A 10860-nucleotide genomic window follows, 5' to 3' on the forward strand; every position below is an offset into this window, starting at 1 on the left:
GAAGTATAAGAGACAAAGTCTGGCCATCCTGGCCTCTAAGGAGCACTCTGACTGAATTTCTTCCAACACCATAACTCAAATGCATCAATTCTTCTGTGAGCTTCCTTATTCACTGTCCAACTTTTGCACGCATATGAGGTTACTGAAAATACCATAGCTTGGATCAGGCGTACCTAAGTCCTCAAGCTGACATCTTTGCTCTTCAACACTTGAAGTGTCTTGTGCAGCAGATTAGCAGATTTCTTGACTGCTACTTCCCTAAGTGTTGATGATTGATCCAAGAAAAATGAAGTCTTTGACAACTTCTTTGAGGTAACCCTGTACTTTTTTAGTTTATTACCATTTTAAAACAGGCTGCTTTATCTTGTAATCTACCTGACCGCCTCGCCATATGGAAGTATGTAACTATATTTTTTTCCTCCCTTCACTTTCTAATTGTCCTGACCATAGGATGATATCTTTTCTGGATTATTTTCTTTGATTTAGGAGTGTTTGATTCTGATATATCTTGTTGTTTTTCTTTATGGTTCTATCCTGCCTGAGGTCCGTTCAGAATACTTATCTTCTCACTTTTTATGATGTTAAGGGATTTTTCACCCAATAGCTCTTCTACAATCTTTTCTGTGCTTTCCTGTGTCTCTTCCTATTCTGGAATTCCAGTCACCATAGGTTATTTGTCATCATCATTTGTCCCACATGAATCTTAGGCTTTCTTCACATTTTTTCATTCTTTTTCTGCTTATTCTTTTATCTTAGCAGTACTGAAAAACTTATCTTCAACCTAGCTAATTCTGGCTTCTATCAATTCAATTCTACTCCTTTGCTCTTTCAATGTATTGTCCATTTCTGATATTTTACTGGACCCCTATTTGCAGGTTTTGTGTTGTCTCTGTTTTGTTTGACTTCTTATTTTCCTTAACCTTTCTGTGGAACATTTGGGTATATATCAATATCATTCTCCTAAACTCTTTTTCCTCAAAAGTATTTTCTAGTTATGCCTCTTGGTAATATGTTCACAGTAAGAAACAAGACAGAGATTATCTGTTGCCTTCTAGTAGGTGTGATCAAGAGATGAGCTTGTGTGCTGTTCTTGTTTGTGTAGTTCACTTCAGGGTGGATTTACCTGACATGGGTTGTTGTTGTTGATGATGCAGTATATAGCAGCTGGTATTGACTCCAGTACAATTGGTGGGGTTGAAGAGGGTACGGCTGTGATTGGGCTATATGGCCATAGTTGCTGTCTCCTGTTGAGTAAGGCAAGAAGCGAAAACACTCCCATAAGAAGGAAAATAGCAACAACAACAATAGAAAAATAAACAATGCTTCTCTGTACCACCTACTGGCCTACTTCCTTCACAACCACCCATACTGTTTCTTATGCATGTTATTTGCATCTTCTCCTTTTCTTTAGATTTGCCAATGATTTGTTTCCTAACTGTTGGGGATGTTGTGTTAATGTGTTGATTTTGCTTCTTCTTTTTTTATGTGTGCTTTTATGGCTACAAATTGCCCTCTAGGCACTACTTTTGCTGTGTCCCAAAAGTTTTTTTATGTTCTATTTTCATTCTCATTGGATTCAAGGAATTTTTTTACTTCATTTTTCTAATATCCAGTATCTTTTAAGCAGGGTGTTATTAAATTTCTATGTATCTGATTTTTTATTCTTGATCTTCCTATTGTTAATTTCTGATTTTATACCATTCTTATATAAAAAGATGCTTTGTAATATTTGTTGCTATTGTGGATAGGTGTCATCAAGTCAGTTCTGTCTAATATGCACAACAGAAGGAAACACTGCCCAGTCCTGCACCAACCTCACAGCCATTATGCTTGAGCCTTTGCTACTGCCACTGTGCCAGTATATCTCATTAGGGGTCTCCCTCTTTTTCACTGACCCTCCACTTTATCTACCATGATGACCTTCTACAGGACTGGTCCTTCCTAATAATATGTTTGGAGTATGAGAGACAAACTCTGGCCATCTTGGCTCCTTGGCTTCTAAGGAGCATTCTTTTTCCAGCACAGATAGATGTTTATTCTTCTGGCCACCCATAGTACTTTGAATATTCTTCTATGGTCTTCCTTATTCAATGTCCAAATTTCACATGCATATGAGGCTGCTAAGGAGCTCTGGTAGAGTAGTGGTTATGAATTAGGCTGTGAACCACAAGGTCAGCAGTTCGAAACTACCAGCTGTTCCTCAGGAGAAAGATGAGGCTTTCTGCTCCCATAAGGATTTACAGCCTTGGAAACCCTGTACAGGGGTCACTATGAGTCGGAACCAACTCTATGGCACATATAACAACAATGAGGCTGCTGAAAAAGTGCACCTTGGTCCTCAAACTGACATCTTTGCTCTTTAACACTTTATGAAGCAGATTTACTCATTTGTTTTCTTGATTGCTGCTTCCATGGGTGTTGATGGTGGATGCAAACAAGCAAAATTAAGTCTTTTTTTTCTCCATTTATCCTTATGTTATTTATTGACCCAGTGGTGAGGGTTTTTGTTTTCTTTATACTGAAGTTCAACCTGAAGAATGTAATCTTTCAATTTTGTAAGTATTTTAAGTCCTCTTTCAGCAAGCAAGGTTGTAAATGAGTCTTCCTTCTCAAGTTCTTCATACAATCCAGCTTCTAAGAATATTTGCTCAGCATACAGATTGAATAAGTATGATAAAAGAATATAAAAATCCCTGACCACACACATTTCCTGATTTAAGTTAGTATCCCCTTGTTCTGTTTGAATGATTGTCTTGGTCTATGTACAGATTCTTCATGTCTATGTAGAGATTCTTCATGACCATAACTTAGTGTTCCAAAATAGTCATTCTCCACAATGTTGTCCATAACTTGTCATGATCCACACAGTCAATAAAGTACAGGTAAACACCTTTCTGGTATTCTCTGCTTTCAGCAATGATCTACTTGATGTCAGCAACAATATTCCTTGTTCGACATCTTCATCTGAATCTGACTTGAACCTCTGGTTGTTCCCTGTTGATGCACTGTTGCAGCCATTTTAAAAATAATCTTCTGAAAAATTTTACTTGCAGGTGATATTAATTGGACTATAGTCCAATGATTTCCACATTTCTGCATTCACCTCTTTTTGGAATAGCACAAATATGGATCTCTTCCAGTCAGTTGGCTTCCAGGGCTCCTGTGCTTTGCCAATGCTTTAGTGCACCTTCGACTTTTTCCTTCAGTACCACTGGCTCTTGATTATATGCTACCTCTTAAAATGTTTCAACACTGATTTCTTTATGATACAGTGGATCTACATATTCCTTCCATCTTCTTTTGATGCTTGCTGAATCATTCAATATTTTTCTTCAGTTCTTTCAACTTGAGAAATGTTGAGTATGTCTTCCCTCTTTAGACATTAAATTATATAATATGTGACTTTTCTTGAGTTGCCTTTTGAAATTTTCTTTTCAGCTCTTTCCCCTTGTCATTTCTTCCATTTACTTTAGCTTCTCTATGTGAAAGAGCAAGTCTTTTTAATGACTTTTTGATACCATCCCACAGCTCTTCTGGTCTTCAGTCATTAGTGCCTACTGCATCCAATATGTTCTTGAAATGATCTCTAAAGTCAGGTGGGATATGTTCAAGGTCATATTTTATGCTGTGCATACGCAGATACCTAACTGACCTTCAGAAACAAAAATAGTAGACAATCTTTCTCCCATTAACTTCTCAGTATCAGTATCTATCTACGCACCTCTACAGTGGTGACTAGAGGAGGGGCCTGAGCGAACAGACACTCCTACCCACTGCCTATGTAGCAAGGTGACTGGATAGTCGGCCACAGTTTTATTTTGTTTCAAAGTGGTGGTTTTTGTCTCTGCTTTTATATTGCTTCTGCTTTTGGTCCTTTTAATCACACATTTTTCCTGAAGGTGGGAGCTTTTTCTTCCTATGTTATCCAAGAAGAGAGCATTCAAGAAAAAGAAACAGCACATGCAAAGACACTAGAGTAGAAACAAGTTTGCAATGTGTGAGTGACAAAGAACCAATATAGCTGGACTGTAATGGGGAACAAGAGGTGGTAAATGATGTAGGGCCTTTGTAGGCCATGCTAGGGTATGTGGTTTTTCTAATTGCAATGAGAAAGCATTATGAATAACGACCTCCCAGACATATCTACATCCTAATCCCTGGAATCTGTTACCTTATATGGCAAATGATAATTGAGGTAACATATGGAATTAAGGTTGCTAATTATCTGAATTCAAGATATATTATTGTGAATTATACATATGGGCCCAGTATGTTTTTAAGTATGGAGCCTAAGAATCAGAGCCAGAGGCAGGACTCAACCAGTTATTGCTGGCCTTGAAAATGGAGGAAGGTGACCATGAACTAAGGAATGCTGCCTCTTGAAGCTGAATGTTGTTACTTACTTGTGTGGTAGTCTGTTGCAACAGAAAACCAATACAGACCTGCACTTTTAATAGATTACCTTGAATAACCAAGACTGATTTAACAGGAACAGCTCTCTTGACATCGGGGGAAATTCTGATATCAGAATCTTCAAAGAGACCTGGTGGCTCAGTGGTTAAGCACTCAGCTTCTGACAAAAAGGTTGGAGGTTTAAACCTTGGGAACAAAAACCTGGCGATCTGCTCCTTAAAGATTGTTGTTATTACATGCCATCGAGTCATTTCCAACTCATAGCAGCCATGTATAGGGTTTCTGAGGCTGTAAATCTTTATGGCAACAGAAAGCCTCGAACGGGTAACCCACTAGACCACCAGGGCCATAAAGATTATAACCTAGGAAATCCTATGGGGCAGTTCTGCCTGCCCTATGGGGTGGCTATAAGAGAATAGACTCAAAAGCATGCACAACAACAAATCTGAATACTCAGTGCTAAATAGTAACATTAGGACTACAAATAAAGGAGTTTTGCTACCCATCGAAACTGAATATTATTGTTTAATTTCTCCTTCAACCGACAAACAAATGTAATAAGGAATAAAAGAAAATACACATTATGTCTCAAATGCTAGAAAAGGCATAGAAAATATGGCAGTGTGACACATAGTCTAGATTTAATACTAGTTAACAGTGTGTGTCTGGTTTTTGTAGCCACAAAATCTAACCTGGTACCACAGAACAGGCATTCAACAAATACCCCATGCATGAATAGATTAACCACAAAATATCAGCTTGTAAATTATCCTCTTAATTTTAAAAATCCTTCTTATCAACTGTTTATATTCTTTATAGGCTAGTATATCAATGAACAGAATTTAAATTTCTGGGTATCCTTTAGCAGATTAATAAGGTGAATTTAATTAAAAGATGCAGAAATCAACTGTATAAGTTTTTTTTTATAAACCAAAGTAGACTATAAGATGTGACATCATGAGTATTTTGTCTTCTTTTTTTATTCACTGTGGTGTCCTCCAAAACCTAGAAAAATGCCTGTCATGTAACAGATGCTCAATAAATATTAATTCATAGGATATAAGAAAATATATCCAATAGTAAGTGAGTAAAGTATGCATTCTAGGTATACAAAACAGTCAGGATGGATTTTAATATTTTTGACTGATTGAAAATTTATACTTTTTGTCATTAATTACCCAGAACACAACCCAAACCCACTGCCACTTAGTCAATTCCAACTCACAGGACCCTGTATAGGGTTTCTGGGGCTATAAATCTTTACAGGAGCAGAAAGCCTCATCTTTTTCTGGCAGAGCGGCTAGTGAGTTTGAATGGTCTACCTTGCAGTTAGCAGTCCAGTACTTACTGTACAGTGCCACCATGGTTCCTTTTTATCATTAGTGCTTACGAATCGGGCTGCTGACCTCAAGGTCGGCTGTTCAAAACTACCAGCTGTTCCGTGGGACAAAGATGAGGCTTTCTGCTCCTGTAAAGATTTATAGCCTTGGAAACCCTGTAGAGGGTCGCTATGAGTCAGAACCGACTCCATGGTACTTAACAACAACAACATTATTCAAATGGTTGTTTTTTCAAATGTTTTCTATTGGACTTATTTTTTAATTATAGAACTTAAAGATCAGTTTGATATTGTTGTTGCTAATTACCACTAAGTCAGTTCTGACTCAGTGAACCTGTATAGGGTCTCCAAGGAGTGGCTATAAATAAATGATTATAAGAACTATTGTATTTCAAATAAATTCACATCAGTTTTCTCATTTTTGTAAGATCATCCCCTTCTAGATCTAAAATTCTCTATTGTAGGGCATATAAATAATTATTGTCATAAATTAGTATCTCAGAAACCTCAAATGAAGTATTACCCTGTTAAAAGTTCTCAAATTATGGTTTGATTTTATTTCATTCAAGCAAACAGTCAAATAAAAATGCCATCTATCAAAAACTCTTATAACATGAAAATTTTCAATGTCCACAAAACAGAAAACTGTCAGCAGAATGTCTGGCAATAGACATACTAGAAAAAAAAAATTACAGGCTATAATTCATGAAGATTGGCTCAAAACAAACTGTCCTTGCCAACAGAAAATCTGACAATTATTCTGTTGTCTAATTTGGCTCAGCCTACATTGACCCTGTTTATTCATCTCAGTGTTTTATTTCTTGATAACTTGGCATAAGAGAAGAACATATTGCACATGTCTAAGAAGTCCATTTTTTGCATCTAAAACTAAAATGTAGAATATATTGAACATTTCCAGTGCTCTAAGCTCATATTACTCCCACACACTGTTTTAGGTTTATTGCCTGTAAAGCTAGAAACTTAGAAACTAACTAGAGGCATTCTAAGCCTTAGGATATATCTAAAACCAGCACATTTTAAAGATATTCCTAAAGAAGACTAAAGGGTGTCAGAAATTTGACAACCTACAGATCAGGTTTTAGGTTTTCACTGAATCTGTAGTTTAAGAAAGCTGATAAAGATAATGTAAGAAAGATAATAAGAACAAAAAGAATATTTCCATTTTCTCTACAGCCTAATTTGGTCACTATTAAGTGTCTTTTTCTAACTCTCTAAAAAAGCAGTTGCATTGTACTGTGGTGGTTCAAACCTACCAGCGTCTCCTCAGAAACCCTTTACAGGGTCATTATGACTCAGGACCAACTCAACAGCATTTAACAACAACATAATATGGTTTAATAAAAATTTTGAGGAAACTAGCTGCTTTATAGATGTACAAGTTTTATAGAATGAATCACAGTTCTTTATAACTAAAATTAGAAACAAAAATCTCAGAAAATGGAAAGTTCTAAATTATATTAATTTTAAAAGGTGGTATTTTGGTTTAAAATGCATTTTACATGAAAAACATTAAAATATAAATTCATCCATAAAGCTTAATCTATACTTGGAATTTACATTTTTGAAAGTCTTAACCTTTTCAGTGAACCACACGTGTTCTTCTATTTGAGTAGCGCTTTTCATCCTCAAAGCTCAGAGCATTCAAGTTTCATATGCTTGTATATATATTATGATATTTCAGCTACAAAGGACCCTTATTAACCAAATATTATCTTAGACCTTATAGTTATGAGTTTGCATAGAGTAAAAACAAATATCTAAAGGAGCTCTGGTAGCATAGTGGGTTATGATTTGGGCTGCTAACAGCAAGGTCAGTAGTTCGCATCTACCAGCTGCTCCACAAGAGAAAGATTTACAGCCTCAGAAACCCTATATAGGTTCACTATGAGTTGGAACCGATTCTATGACACATCACCACTGTGAAATATTTAACACAGTCCCCCGTCAAACATCTCCCCCAGGTTAATTCTAGCCTTCGTCTCCAACTGTCTACATACAAACACTTCATTTTCACTTTCAGATTCTTAACACCCTATGGGTGTTACTGTAGGATAAGCACCCAACCACAAGGACAGTTTGAACTGCCTAACTGGTGGTTCAAATTCACCAGTTGCTCCTTGGAAACCCTATACAGGGTCACTTAGTCAGAACCTACCCAACAGCGCTTAACAACAACTGAGAATCTTGTCCCCATAAAACATGAACTATTTCATGAAGTCAGAGATGTTGGTGAACTGCTCAAATTGATGCACAACTTCACTGAAAACGAGAGTATCAAAGTTAGACTATTGAACTGACAAAAAAAAAACAAAACAAAACTAAGAGAATGACTTTGTTATCAAAGTATTAATTTTACAACTTTGGGAAACATTATAATCCTCAAATATTTGGGGGGTAAAAATGGCCCTCTTTGTACCAGCCACTCCTTGGAAACCCTATTCAGGGTCACTACATGTCAGGACCAACTCGATGGCATTTAACATCAACAACATGCTATGAGAAGTCAAATGATGGCACTTAACATCAACAACATGCTATGAGAAGTCAAATGTGAAGTTAAAGATGCCATATCATGCATGAGACAATGTGACCAGAAATACTAGGGCCTTTTATTTCTCCTCCCATAATATAAATTGATTTACTCTTTTTCCTTCTAAAAATTTGTGCAGAACTAAATCATAATTTATAGTGATTTAGGATCAGATAAAATAAAACAGCCTATATGTTTTCGCATTTTATATTTCAATGAAATAGTGGCACAATTTACAACCCTATTTTAATTGGATTAACTTTATTAATTGCATTAACTTTAAGGGTTTTGTTTTTCCCCCCCAGAAAGTAGTTATCCTCAGAGATGGCCTTCGTGCAGCTATATAAAAATATTTAAATCTTTAGTTTAAGAATCACGATGCATATACCAATGGGTAGCAAGCAGAAATGTTTATCTGCTTTATTGTCTTCACTTTCTTTCTGTCTCCTTTTGTTTCCTCTGCCATATATAAGTTTTAATCTAGGTTCACTGAAGAGAGCAGAAAACAACCTCAGAAAGTTAATGTTGCTGTTAGTGTCATCCTGTCAGTTCTGACTCATAGTGACCCTGTATGAGTTTTCCAAGGAGCAGCTGGTATGTTTGAACTGCCAACCTTGCAATTAGCAGTCCAGTATTTATCCTAAAATGCCACACCACGATTTCTAAGGAGGATAGTGGTTATATTTGTGTTGTTAAATGCCATTGAGTCGATTCTAACTCATAGCAACCCTGTATAGGGTTTCAAAGGAGCAGTTGGTAACTCATAGCGACCCTGTATAGGGTTTCAAAGGAGCAGTTGGTGAGCTTGAACTACAGACCTTGCAGTTCAAATGACTGCAGTTTGACGCATTAGCCCAAAGCGTCATACCAGGATTCCGGTTCCAACTCATCACAACCTTATATGTAACAAAATGAAACACTACCTGGTCCCAGGCCAAACTCATCATTGTTACTAGGTTAGAGGCCATTGTTGCAGCCACAGTGTCCATCCATTTTACTGAGAGTCTTCCTCTTTTTTGCTACACATTTGTTGTTATGTTGTTGTTATGTGCCATCGAGTCGGTTCCGACCCATAGAGACCCTGTATAGGGTTTCCGAGGGTGTAAATCTTTACGGGAGTAGAAAGCCTCATCTTTCTCCCGCGGAGCACCTGGTAGTTTCGAACCGCTGACCTTAAGGTTCGCAACCCGATTCGTAACCACTACGCTACCAGAGCTCCTTTTGCTACACATACACAAATTAAAACTAGAGAATAGATTATTTTGGGTGTGGTGCTGTGGGTTAATGCACTAGACTGCAAAGTCACTTTGAACCGTAATGTCTGAAGTTCAAGCTCACCAGCTAGCTGCTCCTCAGAAACCCTGTACAAGGTCGCTATGGGTTGGAATCGACTCAACAGCATTTAACAACAACAATTTCATACACAACAGAAAACAGAGCTGGGGGTTGAATTGCATTCTTTAATTAATGAAGGTCCTTAAGTAGGACGTGATACATCCTGAACACTACTATGTAAGACTTTTGCTTATCATTTTGTGTTTCTTGCCTTTGGTTTAGGGCACATCAAAGATCTGCAAGCCTCTTACAAAAAGATAAGCAGCATATTTGAGCAAGGGAGAACACATATCATCTGAAAAATTCATATATTTAGAAATTCTTAGCTATGTTTCTATTTTTAAAATATGGGGAAAACTGTTTTGCATTCTAAATAATGTATAGTAGGTAGTGCCGTTTGATTCCTGTTAACATCGTATCATAATATAAATGCCTTTTTTCCCCCTTTTCCTTTCTGTAGTTGGGTTCTGCACATGCATCCATTGAAACTATGTCCAGTGGAGGACTATGTAACTTTTCCCCTACTTCCACTCACCAGTACACCAACGTTGTCATCAGCAAGCTAACATAATACATGCTTTGCTTGTGTATTCCCTTTGAGTTTCAGTCTTGGGATGTTTTTGTTTTTCCCTGCTGGTCTTTCTTTCTAGAAGTATCTTCTAAATAGCTAGTTCCTCTAGCTGCTTCAGGCTGGTCTGCTTGTCTTTTCAAGTGGGAGTTTCCCATCTCAGAAGATTCTGTATGGAGATCAGGATTCCACCTAAGTTCTTATACACTACAAAGCCTCTTTTACTGGACAAGTTCTGCACCCCTTTTCAATCTCCTGCTCCTACTTTTCAAAGAGCAGGATCTTAAATACCTCTAAACCTGTGGTGAGTTTGCCAATTTTTCCATGGTATGTATAGACTGTTTAGACTAGAGGACCAAAATGGAGAGCCTCAAAGAACTAGAAAGCACCAGATTCAGTCTAACTGGATAAAGTATCAACTAGGTTAACCAGATTCAGTCTAACTGGATAAAGTATCAACTAGGTTACAAACTCCTGGTGTGTTGCTTAGGATCAGCACTGGACTTTGAACCATAAGGTTGGCAGTTCAAACCTACCAGCTTCTCCTTGGAAACTCTATGCAGGGTTGCTATGAATCGGAACTGACTTGATGGCACATCAGAGACTGGGCACTAGGTAGTCCAATAATCCTGGCGTGGTGCTGTGGGTTAATGC

At 37.3% G+C, this 10860-nt stretch overlaps 1 protein-coding gene across 1 annotated transcript in view; it reads left to right on the plus strand.

Annotated features, from left to right (window-relative positions):
* Positions 1–10860, plus strand: part of WDPCP (WD repeat containing planar cell polarity effector) — a 474567-nt gene that overhangs the window by 439525 nt on the left and 24182 nt on the right. The window lies entirely within an intron of this gene.

This window comes from Chrysochloris asiatica, unplaced genomic scaffold, assembly GCF_000296735.1.
Source record: "Chrysochloris asiatica unplaced genomic scaffold, ChrAsi1.0 scaffold00052, whole genome shotgun sequence".
NCBI lineage: Eukaryota > Metazoa > Chordata > Mammalia > Afrosoricida > Chrysochloridae > Chrysochloris > Chrysochloris asiatica.